Source organism: Pelodiscus sinensis, chromosome 4, assembly GCF_052426305.1.
Source record: "Pelodiscus sinensis isolate ZL-2025 chromosome 4, ASM5242630v1, whole genome shotgun sequence".
In the NCBI taxonomy this organism is placed as follows: domain Eukaryota; kingdom Metazoa; phylum Chordata; order Testudines; family Trionychidae; genus Pelodiscus; species Pelodiscus sinensis.
This window is the reverse complement of record NC_143055.1, coordinates 42,239,823-42,264,581: the sequence shown is the minus strand read 5'-3', so window position 1 is coordinate 42,264,581 and position 24,759 is coordinate 42,239,823. Positions and strand designations below refer to the sequence as shown.

The following is a 24,759-nucleotide window of genomic DNA, read 5'->3' as shown; positions in this document are numbered from 1 at the left end:
GAGTTTAGGATTCCAAATACATCTGCAAAGTGATTTCCTCCAGCACTTATTTGAGGATATCTTCTGACATGTCCTTGATTCGATCACGAATGGTATCATTTGATAATGGGATCTGTGCTATTTTTCATTTTGCTTCTGTACCACACATTAATTGGACCATTTTGATGGCACACAGTTTCACCAGGGTCTCAGCAATAGTATGGGGCTTTTTTTCTTTGGCGATCCGTAATGCCACCCAATAACTAGCCTCCAGCGCTGGTTTCTTCATGGGAGTAAATCCGTGCTGGACGAGAGTGCCCTGTGATTCAAATCATGCTTGTTTGATTTTAAAAACAGCCTCTGGGTCATTAACATTTTGAGGATGAACAGTCTGCAGATGTTCTTTAATTTTGGATGGCTTCATATACCCATTACTGAGTACCTTTGAGCAAAGGAAGCACGGGTCTCATTAGTAATAAATATATCAAGAAAATGCATGAACAATGTTTGAAAAAATGTAGCAGTACAAATAAACATACTACTACTGTACGAAAAAACCACTAAACATAATACACACCTTTAAGTAATCCACACTGAATTTAAGAAACACTTGTAGAACAAACTTGTACATGCCTATGTCTGTCCTTAATAAAGAGCATCTGACAGTTATTTCTGTGACAAGCGATGAAATAAGTCGACTAGTACAGATTAGTTTGCCAACGTCAGTAACCGCAACTATGCATGCCTACAGTTGATGCTATGCATCGGATCAGGCGAGAGATTCAAAATAATTAGGTAGATGTTTACGCTATCACGAGTCAACTATATTACTATATTATTTTCTTAAGAAAATAATAAAACGAACTTAAATTAATTTAAGATTTTTCACATAATTTTTTTAGTATTGTGTGATTTTTTTGTATTGAAAATATCAATAAATTACCTATACTTGAACCTCATGTACTGTACTCCCTGACAAGGCTTCACGTACCCCTTGTGGGTCCATGGACCCCCGGTTTAGAACCCTTGGGCTAGAGTGTCAATGCTGTCTGCCTTCTTGGAAGTCGGCAATCAGCCTCTTTCACAAAGTTTATTCTCAGCATAGCAGCCTGTTCCACCAGCTTCATTTGTTTTGAAAGTAAAAATTTGCTTAGCATAGAATAAGAAAAAGAATAATAAAAAACTTTAAGCAGAATGTAAACATAACTAGTCTAAATATTGCAGATAGTAGAGCAAGCTCAGATCTTGCATTTGGGTTGCAGTTTACTGGATAAATAAAATAAAAAGTTCACATGATAGTTAATATCTGTAGTCAGTGTCCTTCTTTCTCTTCTCCCCCTCCACCTGAATTCCAGTGGCCCTGTAGCACTTTTTCTAAGTTATTTAAAATGTGTGGTTAGTACGTTTGACCATTCTTATTTGTTATCTTAAATGTCAACACATAACTACATACTCTGTATTATACCATACTTAATTAAAATCCTAAAAATCACATGTAACTTCTTTCCAATCCATGACTACAAAAAATGGCACCTTCCCATTCCAAAGTTTACCTTTGAAATTTAGCCATTGAAATTGAATACATGCTTGCTTCGTTTTAAAACTAATTGTGCAATCTGTTGTTATCTTTTGTATTTTCTTAAAGATGTCTTGAGCACGTTACTTTTATAACCTTTGTTTTCTGGTTTAAGATTAACAGATAACAGTACTTTTGAAAAAGTACTAACCTTATTAAATGAATATTTGCAATTCATATCAGATAGATTTGCTTGCAGCACGTGGACTAACTTTTTACTAGAAAAAAAAATCTGTAAATTATAGTACAGAAACTAGATACAACCATAACAGGACTTATAGAAATTCAGGAGCTAAGTAGGGTATAATCATTGTCACACCTACAATGAGTGTCATCTTAAACTTTCAGCACTAGAGTACCAAAGAAAAGTTGTATAATTAAGATTTATATACACACACACACATACATACACTCTCTTGTCTTTTGTAATAGATTTTGTTAGAATTTTAGAATGTTATGTTAATATAAAAAGAAGCATTTTCAAGTTTTGGGCCTCTTTTTGCCTTAGGTTTGCTTAAATTAACTCTTAAGTTACTTTGATATGCATTAAGATTTTAGGACAGGGCCACATCCATCTCATCCCTTTTTTAGTATATTCTCCACTTTAAAATACAGAAATGAAAACTGTTCATAATAAATATAAAGCACTCTTAACTGTCACAGCTCTGCCACAGATTCTGTACTAGAATGTGTTGTATGCTGCCCTTTTTTGACTCCCGTGTCTTTGCCAGCAGGTGACCTTGTTTAACTATAGTAAGGCAACAAGGAGCAAGAGAAAACACAATGAGAAGGGGAGAAGAAGAAAAGACACAGAATAAGTAATGAAAATGAGCACTAGAACTCATGGGACTCTTCTCTACCAGTTGACTTCCTAAAGTCTGTTCAAAATATTGATGTGTATTCTTGTTCATTATACTAAGGACCAAGCAGATCTGAATTTTGTGGCAGAGCTCACTGTATATTCCTGCACCTAGTTTAGTCATTCACAATCAGGTTGTTAAATCTAGTATAACTGAAAAGTACGGATACAAGGTTTTTTTCAGTTTAATTGTAAGGCATCTGCTATTTATTTACAGTTCTGTTAATCTAAATTCATGACAATTTGGAAAAAGCCTGCACACATACTGTTCACTATATTAAACTGATATCTTGTTCTATCTTCTCCAGCCTTGCTGAGGACTCTCCTTCCAAATTCTGGATTGTAACTGGTATTAATTAGAGCAGCCTGTAAACTGCTTTAATCTTTCTGTTGGCAGTGTCCCTCTGGGCACTTTTAGAAGCCAGGAATTTTCCAGATAAAGGAACATCCTTAATCTTGCATTTTTTCCCTTTAATTGGGATTAAGGATGGCCTAGGATGGAGCTCTGTGATCAAGAGATTATTCAGTGGTCAGTTAAGTAATATTCAGAATAGTTTTGTGTACTCACAGTGGTGCAGAGCAGCTCCAATGTATCTGTGAATCAGATCACTTGTAATGACTAATGAGTGACACTTGATTGCATTGTCAACAATGTACTTAAAGTAATTTTTGTAAAGGAAAACCAGAAGTTTTATTGTGGGGATAAATAGGTTGTTTCAGTGGCAGATGGTGTTTTTAGACATGTGTTTGATAACGTTTCAGAAATTGAAAATGTAAGAGAGATACTATTATAGGAAATGTATTTGTTACTGTAGCTCTTTATAATTTTTGTGAAGGAATCTATGCAGAGGATGGTCCAAATGCTTAACATTTGTAGTGAATAATACATTTCTAGTCACCTGACATAGCGTTGGCTCCTGTGGTCAGCAGCTCATTTGTTTGCCTTCATCTTACAAAGAAAAATCTATACAACTCTCTTGGAGTAGGGAAAGCAAAAATCCTTCTACTAAAAACTTCCTCACTGCTGTGTCCAAATTAAGATGGTTCAGCATTCTAAAGAATGGAAAACATATGCCAGTTACATTATATGGGTACAGCTTTATCTTTTATTTCCAAATCAGAAATGTATGGCATCGTGGCTGTCATCCCTGTAATCATAACTGCATCTTTGACCACTGTCTGGTCTGAAAGTGTCCCCTCAGATCCTGAGCCTCGAGTATTTACTTCCCTTGGGGTGAAGTGGAATACTGTGATTCTCCCACTTTTAGAATGGGTTGTGGGCTACAGTGGATAAAGCATGCTTATGCCAGCAGGTCCAGCTTCATTCTGCACCTTCTGGTCTTCATTTGGGAGCTTGTTACCAGTAGCAAATACAATGACTAGACAGCCTTCTGAAAACAAAAATGTTTAATGTTAAGTTAAAGTAAAACATGAGGGGGATTTTGAAACAACAGAAGGCCTACATGCTGTCTGTCACATATAAGCCCTTCCACCCTGTGAGAGGAACCTAGGAAGGCCTAGTTTCATCAGATAGCAAGGCAGGTGTCTGTGGATGTCAGTCTGTTTCCCCCAAAACAGCTTCCTGGTAACAGCTTGCTGTTAACCAACCAGAAGTTTTTGTCTCACATTCCTGCCTTTGGACACTACTGCTCAAAACCAATTTGATGGGCTAGTGGGAGGTGAAGCCCAGGTGTTCTGGGTCAGCTGTCCTTCCATTGTCTTGTAAACCATCTCCCTAGGTTTGTTGAGGAATGTGTTATCTTGAGTCATATTTTACTTTCCTGCTTTTTTACAATAGTCTGCTATTAAACTAAACTAACATCCATACAATAAATAAAGCACAAATAAACCATTAAATTCTAGAGCTGCCCTATGTCCTTCCGAGTTTCTGTTTCTAATAATTGGTGCCAGCTATTAAGCCATAATATGTGTCCTTTCTTATTTTCCTATTGGAGTATGACTGACTGCTAGAAAACCAGTGATTAAGCAGTGCTGATTGTTGTTTGTATCTACTTGTTATGATTACCACTTTGCCTTAGAAATGATGTTAATTGGGCTCATTTGTGATACTTTGGCAGACTTTGCTGTATAACAAACTGAAAAGTGACACTTTTGTTTGAATGAGTACATAAAGATACACATCTGCAGCTTTAATGCATGCCAGTAAGGATTGTATCATGAAAAAATATAATGCAGTTTAATCTGCTTCACAAACTTCTTGTAAGTATCTTTAACTGATTTGTGGTTTACATGAATGTTGTGTTTTTATAGCTGTGTTGGTCACAGAATATTAGACACCCAGTGTGTGACGTTTTATCTCTTATTGGATCAGTTCTATTGGTGAGGGAGACAGAAGTTGGTTCAATAAAAGTCTTGCTTTATCTTTTTATATAAATGTCAGTCTTCTTTAGTCTGAGTAAGTGCCCTTCTTTTTTTCATTGCCTCTGAAAGCCAGGTCTTTCAATCAGCACATGCAATGTTAATTATCAACATGTATAACAGCAAAAGAACTTCCCCCGGCTATCCTGTCACATGCCCTTCAGGTTGTCACTAAAGTTCAGGATAATGAGGCACATTGGTGGGTTATTGTAGCAGTACTGCCAATCCCAAATGTTCAGAAATCATGAGTCAAGCTCAAAAATCATGAAATTGGCTTTAAAATAACGAGATTATATAAAAATAATAGATATGTTTATTTGCCTTCTTTCTGAGCCTTCAGGGTGCCACATTTTGAAGCTGTATTCTCAGCTGTGAGGGCTAGAACCCTACGTTTTCTTTAAGAATGATGGCTGAAATTGTCATATAATACTTGACTCCAGGAGCTGGGGCTTTAATAATACAATTATCATGAGACTCATGAACGTGGGCAACACTTTAAGCTTATGCTGCTGACTGTGCTCTAGTTGGTGGCAGATATAACTCGGACATCTCAGAGCTACAAGAGAAATCAATTATGTTTGTCAATTCTAAATAAAATTGTCTTATAACAAATGTTTAATTCTATGTACAGTTTCAAGACCTGAATTCCAAAAATAACTTTTATCAGAGCCTGAATACTACTTGGGAATAAATTCAAAGATAACAGTACTAACAGATTTTTCATTATTAGCCTGACTAAGAATTCTTCTCAGATTTAATTCAGATTAACAAAATCTTAAAACTACTAAAACATACTTAAATTGCTAAATCTTTCTTCTACTCCCCCCCCCTTAGTTTTGAAGATTTTACTGCATTTTCATGAACAGATTTACAACCTACTAGTATGTATGCAGAAGAAATTTTTAAAATGCCAGTATATAAATTCTGCGATATTAGAAGAATGGGTTACTTGAATATACATGTGATAGTATTTTTAATATTAAAAATACTGGATTAAAATGTGGAATCTAGAAAGTTGTTTTGTACTCTACGAGCCAAACTAAATATAGTTTCTTGATTGTTTTGAATGTGAAGATGCATAATTATTGAGTATCCCCAAAATTTGGGATTTTATTCTGATGGGAGCACTTTTTATTCTGATGTAGCTTTACACTGCAAATAAATATGCTGAAAGAATGAAAATGTTTAATATAAATGCTTTTGATAAAATTAGAAATATACAAAATTTTATATCAGTACATTAAACATGTAAAATCTTCTTAGTTGATATCTCTAGTAATTATTTAACATTGATTTCTAATTATGTGTATGATATTTTTGAGAACTAAAATGTGCATTGCCACTTGAGCAAATGAATTTGGTGAATGTGTGATCTTACTGTATAAAACACATTACTGACAGCATTTTTGAGTGGTTCAGACATTGGCATCATCAAAAAACCAAATAACCCTAAACATTATGAAGTCAGTTTTCCTTAATCTTGCACATGAACTGTATTTTTAACAATATGGTTTGTATAAGACTTTTGTACTTACCTAAGTAGCAAAAAAATAAATTGATTCTTAAACTCCCTTGTGTTCCTGTTTTTAAAAAACTTAATTTCCTCATCCCTAGACAGTCTTAGTTTATGTATATATATATAAATAAAATCTGTCAGGTGGCAATGAATTTATGCCACAATTTTACTTTTGCAAGAGCTGCTTAACTTCCAGTAAAAGACCTACTGTTGATAATTTTGACCTATATATAATCCAGGAAGATTGAGATCATGCTTGAAGAATCAGTTTCAGATATTAGCTTGCACAATTCTGAGTTTGCTTCTCAGCTGTAATTTTTCTTGCCATGTTTACAAATAACAAGAAACTATTGGTATTTTCTGCTTCTCAGTCTGGCTTGCATTAAAGTTAAAATGCTCTGGTTGTCACATTGCAGTTTCCATTATTGCAAGCTTTAATAAGTGTTATGACAACTGTATAATTATGGCTTCAGTGTATGGTGGGTCAGGAGGAGACCCAAAGCAGATTATTGGGCTTAACCCATATTGGTTTATCAGTAAGTACCAAGACACTTGTGTCCTGCAACCTTTTCTACTTTATTCAAGTATTTCTGCATGCAGCATAAAAACAATACCTTTTCCCAAACTCTTGTGATGTTTTTTAAAAGAAGTAGTGCAGTCCATGATACAGGATGAGCTGTTTTTCTTCTGTGTCAATGTGTTAAATGTTAGAGTAACCCAGGAAGAGCTAGACTTCATGTTGCAATACCCAATTCTTAAGTACCAAGAAAATCACTGATATCATGAAGCATGATGTAGATGCTACAAAAGCTAGCATCCTAGGCAGCCACTTGAATGCATTCTTTATATCAGTGCTGATAAGCCCCACCTCTTTCTGGGGGTTAGGCACCTAAATTCAAGCTGAAAGCATTTTCCTTACAAATTTTAACCTAGTGTTTAGAGTCTTCACTGAGCATGTGGAAGACACAGGTTAAGTTCTGGCCTCTGATGGGGTGTGTGTGTATTTAAAAAAGATCAGGCCCATATGCTGGGGAGAGGGAGAGGGGGAGGGGGAGGGAGGTGAAGGGTGCAAAAGCACCTCCCCTCTCCCACTGTCCCACAAGTAAGCATGCTCCGGCTGGCCAGGGAAAGTAGGGGAGCAGCGCACTGCCTGAGCCTCCCTCCCTCATGCTCTGGCCAGTGAGGGGAAGGCTGGGGCTGATTTCTCCACTTACTTGGGGGACTCTGGGATGGTCCATTCACACCTTTGCAGTCCACATTTACGAAAAAAAGCCCCACACCACAGAAATTCCTACATAGGGGCCTGAAGATTGTCATTCCATTCAGGTAATCGCTCTACCCACTGGACTGTTGGATATTTTGATGTGGGTCTGTCCTCATCTGTTGAAGAGGTTCCATTCTGGAAAAATAATCATTGGAATAGGGTAGGATGTAAAACCTGGTTAAAAAGTTAACTGCTTAAATGTAAAAAGTTAACCTGCTGGGCTGGAGCCCCTCCCAAACTCTCCATCCATAGTCTGTTTGTGCTGTGGGCTGTTCTGGCCTGTCTGGGCCAAGCCTGTCTTTCTGTGGGTCGGGAGGGACTGCTAGAGCTGGGCCAGGACTAGGCAGAGCAGCCCCCCCACCGCTTAACCAGTTACCCCAGTAAGCATGCCAGTGAGGAGCTGGTTACTGAGTAATTGGTTAACCCTTTTACATTCCTAGAATAGGGGGACCTCAGCTTTCTCGCCTCCCAAGTGAGTGTATGTTGTGATGCTATCTAAACAGGTTTCCAGCTATGTCATGCAGACAGACCAACTCAGAATAGAGCAAGAGGGCAAATCTGTGTGTGGCCTGTACTTACTTAGCCTTAGAGTGAAATGTATGCTAGTGTTTAAATATACATAAATTTACTTGATGTGTAAAGCTGCATTGAAACTAATGAAGTATTATTTCTGGCTAGCACTTGTGTTTACACACTCAAAATTGGAGCCTTGGGGTCAACATGTTGTGCTGTAAAAGCTTCACAGATTGTTTTCAGCTGCAAGAAGGGACCTTAGGAGAGATTTTGCATTTCAGATGTATTTGTCTGCTGCTAGGAGGTGTTCCAGATGCAAGACCGTGCATCCTCAAAGGCATTTGGGGGAAACCTGAGACACCTATGGGAAGTAACAGATACCACATTGCAGCCATCCTTTGGGCTTACAATCTCCGACTCACCCATTATGAATTTTAACTGCTTTAACCTCTCATCTCATTTCTTTTTTTAGCTAATCAATCTTTAGTTGGTTTACTAACAGATTTGCTATAGTGTTGGTTTGAGGGAGATCCAAAACATCCATTGTCCTTGGGTAAGTGACTATCCATTTGGGGCTGAGAGTAACATTGTGTGGTGATTTTTGGTTTTAATAACCTTTCTTCACAAAAAGCACAGTTTGTGTGAGGGGCAAGATGAGCTGGAAAGCCTATGGCATCATTTGTGGATTCATGGTAAGCAAATACAGTAATTCAGGAGTGTGCACTTGTTACTGGGTTGGTAGGTTTTACTGGATGATGGCTACTGTGATTTTTAAATGCATGAGAGAAGACAGCTGTATGTTGTCATCTTTACCACCGTTTCCATAACAGATAGGCTCCTCCCACACACCCCAATATTTCCAGCTCACATTCTTCCTCCATTAAGCTATCCATAAGCATTGTAGAGTCAGTTGACATGTAAGATGCTCGTTGCAATCTTTTGTCTTCTGTTGCTATGCATACATTACAGGCACCAGCTTCCTGGAGGGCTGCCCACTTTCTTGAAGTTTCATTCTCAGACTTCTGTGCAGAATGGATTTCAAATTTCAGAGTTCCTATACTATATGAATGGTAGGAAATATTGTCCTTCCCTCATGGTTTGCATCTCAGGAACCCCTTTGTTATATAAATCCCAATATGACTGACTTATCCTACCCTACTTAGTCCTGCAGAATGGTAAATTTGAAGACAATCATAGGAGCACCTGGAAGAGTTCTTTAAACAGTAAGGGCTTCCCAGTCTTACTAAAGCAAAAGTGGTGCTCTGCTGTAATATTGTATGAAATCAATCACTGCCAACTGCTTTGCTGATCCAGCCCCCCAGCACAGGATAATACGGAAAAGGGGTCTTTTGAAGGCACTTTACACATCTAGCTGCAGCATAAAAGGCTCCGAGAGCTCAGTGTTCCTACATTCACACCCTGCGCTCCACATGAACTTGAGCACACCCGGACAAATTCCTACGTACGGGCCTGGACATATAGCTGCAGCAAGGGCCCAGCAGGGTTCCAGCGTGTGGCTTTGCCCATCTGGCGCTTGTTAAGGAGCGAGATTGAGGCTTGCTAGCCGCCCAGCAGGTCGCGTGGGGCAACTCCCTGCACTCAGCCCCCACCCGCGGCAGGAGCCCGGGGCCGCCAGGTGGACGGAGGGGAGCCCCGCAGCCGCGTGAGCGGACACTGTGCAACCTTGAACCGCTCTGTTCCGTGCTAAAGCAGCATCCCACTAGTAGAACAGCGTGAGCTGGCTTGAGGGGAGGCGGTACCGCACCTCCCCGCGCGCACAGGGACCCCAACATCCCTTGTAGCACGAGGACGTCCAGCGAGGAGCCCTCAGCTAGTGAGACTTTCAAAAGGACGCAGCCTGGTTTTCAGTCTGTTTTCTCGGCTGCTGGGAGCTCTCAAGGGGTGTGACCATTAATCACATCGTGTGTAGCCGCAGCTGCTGCCGCACGTCCGCGCTCCTCGTTTCCTCCCGCTCCTTGCTCTGCGGGGGGGTTGCTGGGTATCCAAGCCGCTCACTAATTTTGTGAGAGCGGTTTGCCGTTCCCCCTTCCGCCAGCAGAGGCCACTGTGCTCGGAATCGGCTCGCGGAGCCTGCGGAGCTGGCCTTTATGCAGCGTGAGCGGGGCAGAGTCCCTGGAGCAGGTGCAGCACGTGCGGACCCGCCCTTCCTTCTCAGGTCTGCAGCCGCTGCCGCTCCAGCGTGAGCGGGGGAAAACGTCTGGAGGTAGGAGCCTGGCGACCTCTTCTCTTTTGGACTGGAGTTGGGGCTGTTGCTAAAGCCTGGGGCGGGGAGAAAGGGGGCTAGGGTTGCAGGAGCATGCCTGAGGGTGGATTGGGGTTGTGGTGGAGGGAGCCCATGGAAGGGAGAGGTAGGCAGGGCAGGGCGATGGAAGGCAATCAGAGGTCTAGATGATCAGAGAGCTGGGGGGGATTGGAGAACAATAAGTTTACAGGGGAAGGTTCAGCCATTTGCTCTCCTGAATGCTTGCTGAGTGAACGTCTCCCACTCAAGTTTTTCAGCCTGTTCTTCTGTCTTCAGTATGCATGATAGTGGCCCATGGTAAAACCCCAGAATTGTTACTCATCACAGTGTTCTGCTTATCCTGCTGGATTAGTAGATTAAATTGGCATTGTTGCAGCTGGATTTTGGTTTCTTTCTGCACAGTTTGCATTTACTTCAGAGTGAATTTTGCATGAGTAGGGTCCTGGTTGTACTTCATTTGTCTCAGCCCCTTCAGGACTGCTGCCTTACCTTCTGTATAATTTTGTTGTAGATTTCCAGTCCTTTAACTGTATTTTATTTGTGCTCGGTGAGTTATATGGGCTCATGGTGCCCCAGGCTCCAGCAATATTCAGAGCTGGGGGCCCTGCTCCACCAATATTTGGAGCTGGGTCTCTCCCCCGGCTCTGAATATTGCTCCTCTCCCGGCCTCAGAGGCTGTGTCTAGACTGGCCAGTTTTTCCGGAAAATAAGCCGCTTTTCCGGAAAAACTTGCCAGCTTTCTACACTGGCTGTTTGAATTTCCGCAAAAGCACTGCCGATCTCATGTAAGATTGTCAGTGTTTTTGCGGAAATACTATGCTGCTCCCGTTCGGGCAAAAGTCCTTTTGTGCAAAACTTTTGCGCAAAAGGGCCAGTGTAGACAGTCCAGATTTGTTTTTTGCAAAAAAGTCCCGATCGCAAAAATGGCGATCAGGGCTTTTTTGCGGAAAAGCGTGTCTAGATTGGCACGGACGCTTTTCTGCAAAAAGTGCTTTTGCGGAAAAGCGTCCGTGCCAATCTAGACGCTCTGTTCCAAAAATGCTTTTAATGGAAAACTTTTCCATTAAAAGCATTTCCGGAAAATCATGCCAGTCTAGATGTAGCCAGAGGAGAGACTCACGCCATGGCAAGCTGTCGCTGCAGACTGGCCTCGCCCCCGTGCCCTTGCAATGCATGTGCACGCTGTGCCAGACGGGTGATGGGATTTGGAGGCCTCGCCTCTGGGCGGACACTGCAGTGAGCGGGCGCGGCAGGCCAGACCCGCCCCCCCCCCCCTTTGTGGCGCATGCTTGCATCACACGCTGGGTATTTTAAATGCTGATGGCGTGGCAGACAAGGGGGAGGGAGTACACCCAGACCCAACCCTGGTGCCCCAGCTCTGCGGGGAAGCCGGAAGCCCAGCCCACGCAATTGGGGGGGGGGGGTGCGATGTGAATCAAAGCAGCTGTTGCTCTGCCCCCCCCCCCCCATTCCATGTGATGCACCAGCCAAGTGCCATCAGAAGGTGAGCCCCCCTCTCGGGCAATCCCAGACAACCCCCCGGCCTGGGGTCCTGCTCTCCCCCCCACTATGCCATGGGAGCCTCCCCCTTGTCTGCCACTGCAGCGAGCGGGTGCGGTGGGCCAGCCCTGCCCCCGCACTCTTGCGGCACATGCTCACACCTTGCGCCGGGTATTTTAAATGCCGACGGCGTGGCAGACAAGGGGGAGGGAGTCCACCTGGGCCCGTGGGGTGAGCTCAGGGAGGTGCCCACTGTCCTGCAGCAGCCAGGACCTGGCAGGCAACCCTGTGAGGCGGATGCCCAGACTCTGCAGCCCCAGAAGGAATGGGCAGTGGACGCCAGAATGGCCTATACCCCCTCGATGGACAGTAGGGTGGCAGGGCCTGATTACAGACTCCAACCCCACTGCCCCACAAACTGGAAGGCAGAAGTTGGGGAAGGGGTGGGAGAGGAAGGGTCTTGTGCTGAGGGGAGGGGGCAGGTCAGGAGAGGAAAGGGGAAGGCACCAAGAGACAACGTGGAGAAGGGAGAAATGGCAGGGGGCCAAGAGCGGACAATGAGGAAAAAGGCAGGAGGGGAGGTGTCAGTGGGAGGGGGGCAGGGTGATGTTGGGAGAGGAGAGGGTAAGGGCATTGGGGGCTAGAGGGGGGAGAGGGAGGTGCTGGGAGAATGTTTGAAAGAGGGAGTGGGCATGAGGAAGGTGGGTATGGAGCAAGTCATGTGTGAGGGAACAGGGGCATGAGGGGAATGGGGGCAGAGGGTGGTGAGGAGGTTGGCATCAGGGAAAAATAGGTCAAAGGGGGCAGGGGCAGTAAGGGAAGGGGGAGGCACCAGGAGGGTGCAGGTGCCAGGGGATTCCGGGGGTGGGGAGGGGTGAAGCAGAAGGGCAGACACCTGCAGGGGAGGGACCAGCACCAGAGGAGAGAGGCAGGGCAGGTGTGTAGAGGGAGGTGTTAGGGGAGGGGATGAAGAAGGGTAGCTCACATGATCAGAGTGGGGCTACTGGAAGAGTGGGCACAGGGGGCAGAGGAGGGCTGATGGAGGGGGGCAGGTCTCAGGAAGGCTGAGGGCAGTGAGAAGGGAAGTTCAGGACAGCAGAGGAGGATGAGGAGTTGGGGGAGGGGGACGGGTAGCAGGAACCAGGGGAGCTGATGGAACAAGGGGAGGAGACCTAGCAGCAGAGAGAAAAGGTAAAGGTTTAAAAATATTTATTAATAACTTGGGTGCCACAGTGGCACATCCAAACAAGCCACATGAACTCAGTACTGGTGCACAACACAAAATTCATTTTGCTCATGGGAGGAAACTCTTAGGCTATGTCTACACCGGCTGTTTCTTGCGCAAGAACACGTCCACACTGCCATGTGCGAGCTGTGCTTTTGCACAAGCGAATCCATGGCAGTGTGGACGCTCTCTTGCCCAAGAAAGCTCCGATGTCCATTTTAGCTATAGGGATTTCTTGCGCAAGAAATCCCTGCGGAGCAGGCACACTGCCCTTTTGCACAAGAGAGCTTACGCCTGTTAGAAAAGAGCATAGCTCTTGTGCAAGATGTCCTCTTACCGTGCTGTACTGTAAATTCTTTGTGCAAGAGCAGGCAGGCAGTGTGGATGCTCTGTGGGTTCTTGTACAAGAAGCCACAAGAGTTAATGTCACAGACATTGGGTAATGCAACTGCAGGATAGTTGTATGTGGGGGGTTTGGTGGGGGCCAAAGTAATCCTTGTTGGTAGGAGGATGGTGGGAAAAGCCCTTTGAGAGGGGTGACATTACGCCTTTTACTTCTGGTCATGTGTGCATCTTGCCCCAAGCGTGTTATCTTCAGAGGCGTGGCTAATGAGAGGGGGGGAGGCACGTGGCTAATGGGAAGGGGAGGGGCCATGGCTAATGGGACCAGGGGGCGTGGCTAATGAGGCACCACCAAAAATTATACAAACCTGCCGCCCATGATCTTATTAGATAATTAAAGCAGTACAATTTTTGTTTGTTCACAGCCCCCTGTCTTATGATTTCCTCCTCAGATATTCCCCTCTTGCTCCTCCCCCCTCTCTTCTTCCTTCATTTCCCTCATAATCTATGTATTTCTTCTTCCTTCTACCCTTGTTTTTTCTGGGTGGTGATCCTGGTTGAAGCTATTTAATATCCAGCAATAATGGCTACAGTAGCAGAGAGAGCACTGTGTCTGTACTGAACACATAGCAATTCTTTACATGAGAAGAGTAACTCTCATTTATTTTGGTACATTGCCTTAGAGTACATGTGAAATGAAAGGGGCCCTAACAGTGCTACTTCTGCAAGTACTCAACTAACCTCACTTTGCAGAAAGTAACTATTATTATAGAAAAATCTCTTCCATTTGCTGCCGACCCTGCTCTAAGCAAGGGTGAATGTGAGTACAGTAAACTTCCGATAATCCGGCACCTTTAGGACCCGGGGGTGCCGGATTATCAGATATGCCGGACTATCAGAGGACTCCAGACCCCTCATAGCCCCCCCTTCCGATAGTCCGGCTCTGCCCCAGGTGTCCCTGATTCAGCCGCTGCTGGTCAGTTTCAGCAGCTGCTGAATCGGGGACGCCTGCAGCAGAGCATCTGGGGTGCTGCTGGTTTGGTCCGGTAGCGCCGACCCATGGCGTGGCGAGACCAACCCAGGAGCACCCCAGCTGCTCTTGGGGACGCCTGGGGCAGAGCAGCTGGGGTGCTGCCGGGTTGGTCCGGCAGCGCTGCTCTTCGGTGCTACTGGACCAACCCGGCAGCACCCCAGCTGCTCTGCCCCAGGTGTCCCCAAGTCAGCTGCTGCTGAAACTGATCAGCGGCTGACTCCAGGAAGCCCGAGGCAGAGCTGCTCTGCCCCGGGCTTCCTGGAGTCAGCTGCTGGTCAGTTTCAACAGCAGCTGAATCAGGATGCCTGGGACAGAGCAGCTGGGGCGCTGCCGGGTTGGTCCTTGCAGTGCCGCACCTCGGCTCTGCGGGGACCAACCCGGCAGCACCCCAGTTGCTCTGTCCCAGGTGTACCTAAGTCAGCTGCTGCTGAAACTGATCAGGGGCTGATTCCAGGAAGCCAGGGCAGAGCAGCTCTGCCTCAGGCTTCCTGTAGTCAGCCACTGGTCAGTTTCAGCAGCGGCTGAATCGGGGACAGCTGGGGTGCTGCCGGGTTGGTCCGGCAGCCCCAAGGGGCAGCGCTACGGGACCTACCCTGCAGCACTCCAGCTGCTCTGCCCCCAGCTTCCCGGATTCAGCTACTGGTCAGTTTTAGCAGCGGCTGAATCCAGGAAGCTGGGGGCAGAGCAGCTCCAATGGTCTGGCTGCCCGGAGCACTTCCGGGTTCCTGATGGTGCCGGACCATCAGGAGTGCTGGACCATCAGGAGTTTTACTGTAGTTTTAAAACACTGGCGCAGGAGCACATAAATGCCCCTGTGGGCGCCATGGCGGGGACCACAGGTCTAGAATGAGAGAATATGCTGGACCAGGGGAGAGCTCCTGTCACCAGCTCCCAAACTCATTACCTGCTGCTGCCAGGCTGCCCCGACAGACACCCTGCTTTGCCCTCCCCCAATCTGGCTGGGCTGCTGGCTCCCTGGGCAGCACAGGTTCCAGGGGGCAGCCACGGGGCCCTGGTCCTGCTCTCCAGGAGGCTGCTGTGAGGCTCTGGCCCCAGTACTGTGCTGCCCCCAGCTGGGCTGCCAACACTGTAGCCCCAGCTCTGGTTGATCCTCTTGACCATAGGCTCCTGGCTCTCTGATCCAGGAGCATCCATGGTCCTGCTGGATGACAGATGTTGCCAGACTAGAGAGTGCCAGTTTTTGGAGGTACAGCCTGTATTAGACCATTCACTGGTGGTAATGTTAATAGTAAATGTCACACATGCACAGATGGAACTACACAAAATCCTGGACTTCAGTGTTTTGTAATAAATGCGATTAAACCATTAACAGAGACAAAACATGGCAATAGATGAAAACCAAATAAAAACAATATTCTCTCCTGCCTCTTCTTTGAACTTTATTTTACATGTGTTAAATGAGCAGGTCAGGCAAGACTAGTCTGAAATTTATGTGTGTAGACAGCAGAGGGAGCAGTTGCAGCTTTTACTTATTCAGAATGTTGGTAATGCCAACATAATCCTTATTTAACTTGTCAGATATTAAAACAAATAAGCAATAATAACAATACAGCCTCTGCTCAACCCTCTTTTTCTCAAAACAAACACCACACAGGCAAAAGAACAGGCTTCATGTCCCTCATGTCAGAATTCTAAATCTATGAATTAGTTTTGTTGTCTGGTCTTGATTGGGTATTACACCATAGCCTACAAAGGTGTGTGTGTGTGTGTGTGTGTGTGTGGAACAAAGTAGGTGAGGGAGATGGGCTTTCCAGCTCACACCCAGCTCTTTCTCTGGTTTGGGACAGGTTCAGAGTGACACAGCTAAACACAAGGTGGAACAGAATGTTTAGCATAAGGAGTTAACACGTTGTGAAAGGCTGTATTCAAGGCGCTGGAGACAGTTAACACCTCTGTAGTCATGGGATAAAGGAGGGTTAGCAGACGGTTATAATGACTAATGAGTTACAAATCCAGTATGTTTATTATGTATATGTTAAAGATTTTCATGTAACAACTTTTGTAAGCTTTGTTTTTGTTTCTGGTATGATCATTTAGGTTTGTGTTTTGTATAGTCCTTTTCGACTCATGCAGACTGGATATCTATGTCCTGTTTAATATCTTATCCTAAATTAGGGATGTTAAATATTGATTAACTGAGTAGTCGAGTAATCCCTTGAATTCTTATGGTTAGTCGACTATTCTGTAATCACTGGGGGGCAGGGCCAGTAGTCAGTGTGCTCCAGCCTCGCTACCGTGGAGCCCCCTGCCTCTTCAGAGACAGCAACGTGGGGTGCCAGGCAGGAGCGGGTCCGTGAGGGTAGCCAGTTTAAATACCAGCTCCACTCACGGACTGGCTGCCTGCTGCCTTGCATTGCTGCTTCTGATACAGTAGCAGCAGTGCAGGGTGGCAGCAGTCGCTGTCTAGGGGCTGGTCTGAGCTCCTGGATCTGGTGTGAGCTGGAATTGAGATGTGCTGCCTGCCTGGCTCCTAATACACTTTAAATGCAGAGCCGCAGCGGGGATAGGTCCTGGACCTACTGCAAGCTAGGACTGAGCCAGGCTGCTGGCCAGCATGCTAAAAAATTTATTGGCAAAGTGGGGGATGGAAGGGAAGGTGGGATGCGTGTAGTCTATAACATTAACCTGTAAGCTTTTGATTTTTGGTTAAACGACTACACTATTAAATCCCTATTCCAAATGCAAAACTAGTCAACCTACTTAATCTTTTTGTTTACCTAAAAATATCTGTACACGTAGAGGATTTTGTCAGTATAAATGAACTAAAGCCCAAACCAGATTGGCATTGTTTTGATAAAACATTCAATTTATTATTACATTGTTAACCTTCAAGTGTCACTGCTTCAACAACATTGAAGTGTGGTAAGAATCTTTAACCTAAATACAAAATTCTCTATTTTGGAGGTAGTTCTTTTAGGTCAGGGCTAGGCAGAATGAGGACACATAAAGTGGCTTAAACCACAATGGTTTTGTTTTATAGGTAGAACATTTCAATATCTTAGTATTGTCAATCTAGAACACACACACATTTCTCAGGTTAGCACCACCTTTTGATAATTTTGTGTTTACTTCATGGCTTACGTGTAAGAAATTCCCCAAATAAGAACTAAGATGTTAATCTGTCTTTCCATCCCCACGCTAAAGGCTAGTTAACCAGTGATTCCTCCCTATGGCATTCGTTTAGTGCTTTGAATATATTTAACTTTTAGATTTTCCCAGACGCTTAGCTTAATATTTTCCTTTCCTAATTTCATCCTGTGTGTTGGGGTGGGGTACCTTTTTTAGGTGGGAGGCCACTAACCCATAGAAAAATCAATATGGGAGCTGCACACAAGTGAGAACAACAACAAAAACCTCACTGAGAGGAGAGACACTCCCCATGCACACCAGAGCCTGGGGGCCAGGCTAGTAGATGTTGTGTGCTCTAGCCCCATGACGAGGCAGCGGGGTGGGAGGGTCTGAAGTGCCAGCACATATTCCCCAATGCTGGGTGGGGGCTGGATCAAGGGGCCCCCAAGCCTGAGGTTCCTCACTCCTGCTATATACGTATATCACCTTTGTCACCCTGAATTCCTCTTCCCTTTCAGTAGTTATAGCTTCCTAGCATCTGTGGGTAGCCATTCTGCTCTCTCTTCACCCCCTTTGCAGATGATATGCTCCCTCGAATCTTTGAGTTCATGGGACACAATTCTCTGAGTTTGTGTTAGTCTGTTTCAGCAAAGAAGTGAATCTTAAGAGAGAAGCTTGTTGTCAAACGCTTGTAAACGTCAGTGTGAGTTCAGTTCATGAGCATGAACCAGGCCCTGAAGAGATTGCACAAATTGCTCTTTATTGCCACTTCTGAGCCTTAATTATTATAAGGCCCCCGCCTCCAGTCCCAGCACAGACTCTTCGCATAGTTCAGATCTCTATCTTGTCATTTGACATGACCCTTTATTCCAGGAGTTGTGGGAGGAAAAGAACCTTTCAAGAAATATGAGCTGAGTTTCTATCAGGAAGTAAAAAACTGCTGCAAAATATTCTGAACATAATAGCAATAAAAATGAGTCACACGAGGACTATGGTGTACAGGCAGTCCCCGGGTTACGTACAAGATAGGGACTGTAGGTTTGTTCTTAAGTTGAATTTGTATGTAAATCGGAACTGGCGTCCAGATTCAGCCGCTGTTGAAACTGACCAGCAGCGGCTGAATCGGAAACGCCTGGGGCAGAGCAGCTGGGGTGCTGCTGGGTTGGTCCTGCAGCGCTGCTCCTCGGCGCTACTGGACCAACCCGGCAGCACCCCAGCTGCTCTGCCCCAGGTGTTCCCAAGTCAGCCGCTGCTGAAACTGACCAGCGGCTGACTCCAGGAAGCCCGAGGCAGAGCTGCTCTGCCCCGGGCTTCCTGGAATCAGCTGCTGATCAGTTTCAACAGCGGCTGAATCGGGACGCCTGGGACAGAGCAGCTGGGGTGCTGCTGTTTTGGTCCAGTAGCGCCGCACCTCGGTGCTGTGGGACCAACCCGGCAGCCTCCCAGCTGCTCTACCCCAGGCGTCGGCGAGAAAAGCCTGGTCTGCTGGGGGGGGGGGGTGCACTAGCTGCACCCCCCCCCCCAGCAGACCAGGGAGAAGCAGAGCGGCTTTTCTCGTCACGAAGGATGCGGGTGGCGGGACCGCGGCACGTCTCGGCGCTCCCTCTGCCCGCATCCTCCGCGGCGAGAAAAGCCGCTCCACGTCTCCCTGGTCTGCTGGGGGGAAGTGCCCCCCCGCTTCGCCAGAGGCGGCAACAGCGGGGGAGGCACCCCGCACTAGCGGGGACCCCCCTGTTCGTAACTAGGGGTCTGACTTAAGTCAGACTGACGTAACCCGGGGACTGCCTGTAATTTGTTTGCCCAGTCAGAATTTGCTCCTATTTGCTCTCCTATGCAACATTGATTTTGATAAGTGCTGAGCACCAGATATGCAAGTGCTCGGTACCCTTGCATCCATCTCAATGTAACTTCAATGGGAACTGTGGGTCATTATGATCTAGTCCCGAGGTGTCTAACCAGTTCTGAGGCAGTAGCCACTATAGTGGCTATGGCTATAGCGAATTAGTCACACTCAGTGGGCCAAATAGCCATATGGCCATATGTGGGTAGTGTGTTGGACACCAGGGATCTAGTCAGAACTCTTCATAATGAAGGCCATAGGTCTGCCCTCAATTGGTGTTTCAACTAGAGCTGATCTAGTTGGATAAAAATCTGTTTTAAAACATGGATTGCTTATTTAAAACTATTTTTTTAGATAGTTCCATTCAATGACTAGCTCATTCAAACTTGATAAACCAAATGGGATTTGAAATAGCAGGTCCCCCCCGCATCCAATCTCTAAATAAAAACAGGCTTTTCAGAAAATGGAAATTCCTCCCTGAGAAAAATAGTGTGGGATGATTTCTTTTCAAAACCAAATTGTGATTAATATTAAAAAATGTGTTGTTTTCCCCAGGAAAGGATTTCTGGTACAAGTCTGGTTTTGGCTACCCAGCTACTTGCCAGTATTCCCTCCATGTGCAGAAATGTGTCTGTGTGTACTGAGGAATGTGTCGATGTGCACCACCAGTAGAAACAAAATTTAGCTGTGGGCACTCTGCTAATCAGTGGGGAAGCATTTGAATTTCGAATGGCCACACAAGTGCTCAGCATACAGGGAGCACTGATGGAGACTCACTCAGTGCATGTACTCAGGACCAAGTGTGTTATGGGAAGGCCAGATATCTATTTAAGAACCACCCTCATTCTGGTTAGCCCTACTGGCAGAACTGGGGGAAGAGGCTTGCCTAGAAAGAATGTGTCAATTTCATGTTCTCACTATAGGCAGAAGGAAATAGGATCTTCCAGACAAGTTGGTGGGGAGCTGTTGTTTCCTGATGGAAAAGTAAAAATCTTCCCATTAATATTTCAACTTTACAAAAAGAGAATTTTTATTGAAAAATCACTCTGATGGAAAATTCCTGATCGGCTCTCAGAAACATGAGGTGTGAAAGGATAATCTGCTACAGGTTGGACCTCCCTGATCCAGCACCAGTGGGACCTGACCAGTCCTCGATGAGGAATTTTGCCGGACCAGGAGAGGTCATGTTTAGCCCTCCTACTACTGGCTTCCCCAGCCTTAGACCAGCTACTGGCCGGCTCCCTCCCTCAACCCCCTGCTGCCAGTGCTTGATTTAACAAGATCCAATGGTTTGAAGGCGAAGCTAAACAAATCAGACTGGAAATAAAGCATGCATGTATAAAAATGAGGGAAACTAGCCACTGGAACAATTATCACGACTTAGGCGGATTCTCTGTCACTGGAAATTTAAAAGCCAAGAATAGACATTTTTCTAAAAGATATACTACACGGTGGACTGGTTAAAATAAAAGTGATTAATCCATAATTAAATAATAATTTAAATCAGCAATCAAGAAACCTGGATTCAAATCACTAGTTTTACTTTTTAATTATTTCCCTAAAGAAAGCCTGATTCTCTTCACTTGATATTTCTTCTGCTAGCCAAGAGATATGCCATACTTATGCACATTGATTTAGGCAGATAGCTTAGATGTGGGTTGTGCCCACGAAAGCTCTTTTTTTTTTTTTTTTGCTCTCTAAAGTGCTGCAATACTATTTGTTGTTTAACTTTTTCTAACTTAACATACGTTTATTCAGTTTCTTAATTTTACATTTGTATTATGTTACAAAATGGTGAAAGATGGGTTTCTTAACTGCTACAGGATTAGGGATGTTAAATTTAGTTTAATCAGTTAGTTGATGGAATTTTCAATGTAGCTTTCCATGTAGCTTGTTATTTTTGCAGGGTTGGATTATGGGTTCGCAGATACTCAACCTTCTAGTTTCTTTTTCCAGCTATTCCCTGCCAACTCTGTACCTTGCAAATTGTAGTATGCAGACTTCAGGTCTCGAGGTTTTCAGTTAATTTGTGAGCTGCCATGTGCTTTATACAGGAGAAAAAGGTAGAGTGCTTTCCTTTGCTACAACCAGCACATATGCACAGTGAGGCTTATCTTGCATTTTCCTGCGTACCCAGGGCTCTCATTGAAGTCAGTGGGAGCTTTGAGTTCACAAGAAATCAAGAATCACAGCTCTTTTCTTGAAACTTGTAGATTTGCTTTCAAAGGTGTAACTTGGGGACAGAGTGCACACCAAGCAGGCATGAGTTACAATGGCTACGTCTGTACTAGGGTAAAAGGTGTATTTTAAAATATGTTGGCTAGCGAGTTTGAACTAATGTGTTTAAAAATCCTTGTATTGAGAGGGCAAGTTGTATTTTAACATGTTTTAGCTGGCCACTGTGAACATTGCAGGAGAACCTATGGTTAAAATACATGCAAATACAGGTCACAGAAAATTTCCAAGGGTGCAGAATTAGGGCTACTGTGGCAGCTGCTGCCTACACGTAAGCTTCTTAAACGTGTTAAATAATTTGGAGAGACAGGGGGCGTTTAAGTGGAGAACAAATCACAATAAGTGAGGGGGGGAAGGTTGCTTGGAAAAAAGCCCTAGCGTACAACCTCTGAATGATGCGTATTTATATGAGATACTTGGTTTGTGTGTGTGTTCCTTTTGAATTCCCTAAGAATGCATTAGCTTCCCTCTCTTCCCCCCCACTCCAATAAACTGTTTATACTGCTTTCTGGTCTTCATGTATGTATCATGTTAGCTGAGAGAGAAACAAAAAGTAAGTGTTCATAAAGAATCTGATCCCAGATCAGTCAAAAACTTCCTTACAGTGGGGTTTGGATCAGACCAAAAATAAGAAGTACGCAAATAATACTTTATTTGCTTCTTTTTGTGTGAGAAATGGTTTCCTAGCTGCCTACATATGGTATCAGCAATAAGAGAAGGAGTACAGTATAATAATACAGGTTGCATCTCCCCAAACCGGAATTCTCTGGTCTGGCAACGTCCATGGTCTGGCAGGACCAGAGATATTCCTGGATCAGAGAACCTCGGTAGCCTAGTGCCAGGAGAAGCAGGTTGAAGCCCCTGACAGCCTGCGGCATTGGGACCGGATAGGGACAGCCTCTGGAAGCTCAGGGTCAGGCCAGCAACAGCCTGTGGCAGCACAGTGCTGAGGCCAGAGCCCCCGGCAGCCTGTGGAAGCAGGACCAATGCCAGGGCTGATGGCAGCCCCCGCCCAGGGCCGGATTAAGGGGGGGGGGGGTTAGCCAGGCAGCTGCCTGGAGCACATGATGGCAGCTCTTAAGGGGCGCTGCATGGCCCCCAGCCCCAGGCGCATGGTGCCTGATGGCAACTGTAAGGTGTGCAGTGTGCCGGGGGCAGGGCTGCTTGTGCGCGCAGCTGTGCATACATTGTGCACCCACTGCCTGGGGCACAGGAACGGCTCGAGCCAGCCCTGCTCCCAGCAGCATGGGGCTGGAGCCCTGGGCAGCCAGTGGAAGGGGGACCAGAGCCCATGGGCTACCACGGGACTAGGACTGGAGCCCAAGCCCTATGGCAGCCCAGCCAGGGCCAGAGCCAGCCCCTGGCAAGTCAGCCCTTGGCAGCCTGTGGTAGCGCAGGCTTCTGCAGCCTGGCAGGCAATCCGGCTGGGCAGCAGCAGTGGGGGCAGTGACCCTGCAGGCAGCCTGGCAGGGACTGGAGGGAGTTCCTCTCTTCTCTTCCCCTCCTTCCCAGCTGAAAGATCCGGTGGCTGGGGGTTCTGGCAAAATTCCCTGGTTCGGAACTGGTCAGGTCCTGAGGATGCTGGATAAGAGATGTCCAACCGGTATACTGCATATAGCGTAGTCTGTTACACACTATGAACATGTCATTTTGATTTTATACAGCATAATTATGGTGTACAATGTACTTCATTGGGTTTTCCAGTAAGCCTTGTTGACAGAAGAGTTCCTTTTTACTAACCAGCTGTATATGAGAGAAATCAACTGAAGACTGTTCTGATTTTACATTTACATAATTGTAATCTAGTTTTACAATATAAAGGCATATATGCAGTTTCCTAGTATGGTTGGTTATCTATAATGTACACATTGTCTACAAATGGAATTCAGTAACAGAGTAATAACATTATATATAAAGATTTAATAAGTATAACTTTGCCTTACTAAACGTTATCATTAAGTACTTCTCCATTTCACAGAAATATCTCACTCATGCAGTGCTTTTCATCTAGGCACTTTAGACTATACACATACAAGAATAAGTTCACTTCTTACTTAAATGCAGCCACTGCTGTGGAGACATAGAAACTGGACAGTCTTTTGAGACTAATGATCTGCATTAAGAACACATGGATTTTTTTTTAATTTTAAAGAAACAATGTGCCAACTATATCCTCTTCGGTCATGTGTAGTTTTCTTAAAGCAGGGATGTAAATCACTATTAACAGGAATATTTGTAGAGTTTTAAGAAATAAAAATATGGATTTAATACTTTAGTACTAATTTAGAAAAAACTAAGATTATGTCTTGGGTGATTATTATCTACAGCCATAGATAAGAGGCTGTAGTTATGCTGTCATAACCTCGTTGTAGACTAAGGCTATGTCTATACTGCAGGCTTCTTGTGCAAGAAATGTTTTGCACAAGAGTTCTTGTGCAAAAGGTCTTGCGCAAGAGCGCGTCCACACTGCCATGTGCTTTTGCACAAGAGTGTCCATGGCTGTGTGGATGTGCTCTTGCACAAGAAAGCTCTGATGGCCATTTCGGCCATAGGGCTTTCTTGCACAAGAAACCCCTTGTTGCCTGTCCACACTGCCTTCTTGTGCAAGAGGGCTTATTCCTCGTGGGGAGAGGAATAACTCTTGCACAAAAAGCCCTGTTTTCCAACGCTTTACTGTAAACTTACTTGCACAAGAACACGTGTGCAGTGTAGACACTCTGCAAGGTTTTGCTCAAGAATAGCTGTTCTTGCGCAAAAAGCCTACAGTGTAGACGTAGCCTAAATGTAGATGGTTGGAAGGGATTTCTCCAGTGGTGTTTCTTCCCCTCCCCAAGTCACAGAAACTAGGTTCATGAAGCATCATTCCATTGACTTAACTGAATCTTTGCCAGGAGTTAGGTAAGCATAGCTAGATCGGGTAGGACCCTGACTAAAGTAGCTATGCTTATCTAACTTGTAAGTACAATCCAGGTCTAAGCAAAGATTACGAATTACAAGTCTTTATATAGATCAGATAGGAGCTTCAGAATTTTGATCCTTCAACTAAAATTAGCAGAATTACAATGCCATAGCACCGCTCTAATTTCCTCACTTGAGTAGACTGTTGGCAAACAGCACATATTGCACAGCAAAGGTGACATAACAA

At 44.9% G+C, this 24,759-nt stretch overlaps 1 protein-coding gene across 8 annotated transcripts in view; it reads left to right on the top strand.

Annotated features, from left to right (window-relative positions):
* RELL1 (RELT like 1) overlaps positions 1 to 6,364 on the top strand; it is a 46,289-nt gene extending 39,925 nt beyond the window's left edge. For 4 of the 8 annotated variants that reach the window (XR_012904332.2, XR_012904333.2, XR_012904329.2 and 1 more), the window contains one exon: positions 2,290 to 6,364. The gene's annotated coding sequence lies outside the window, so the exon portion shown is untranslated. Of the gene's footprint in view, positions 1 to 2,286 lie in introns of all 8 variants that reach the window. The other 4 variants (XR_012904334.2, XR_012904331.2, XR_012904330.2 and 1 more) reach the window with 1 other exon arrangement.
* Positions 6,365 to 24,759: the final 18,395 nt, after the last annotated feature.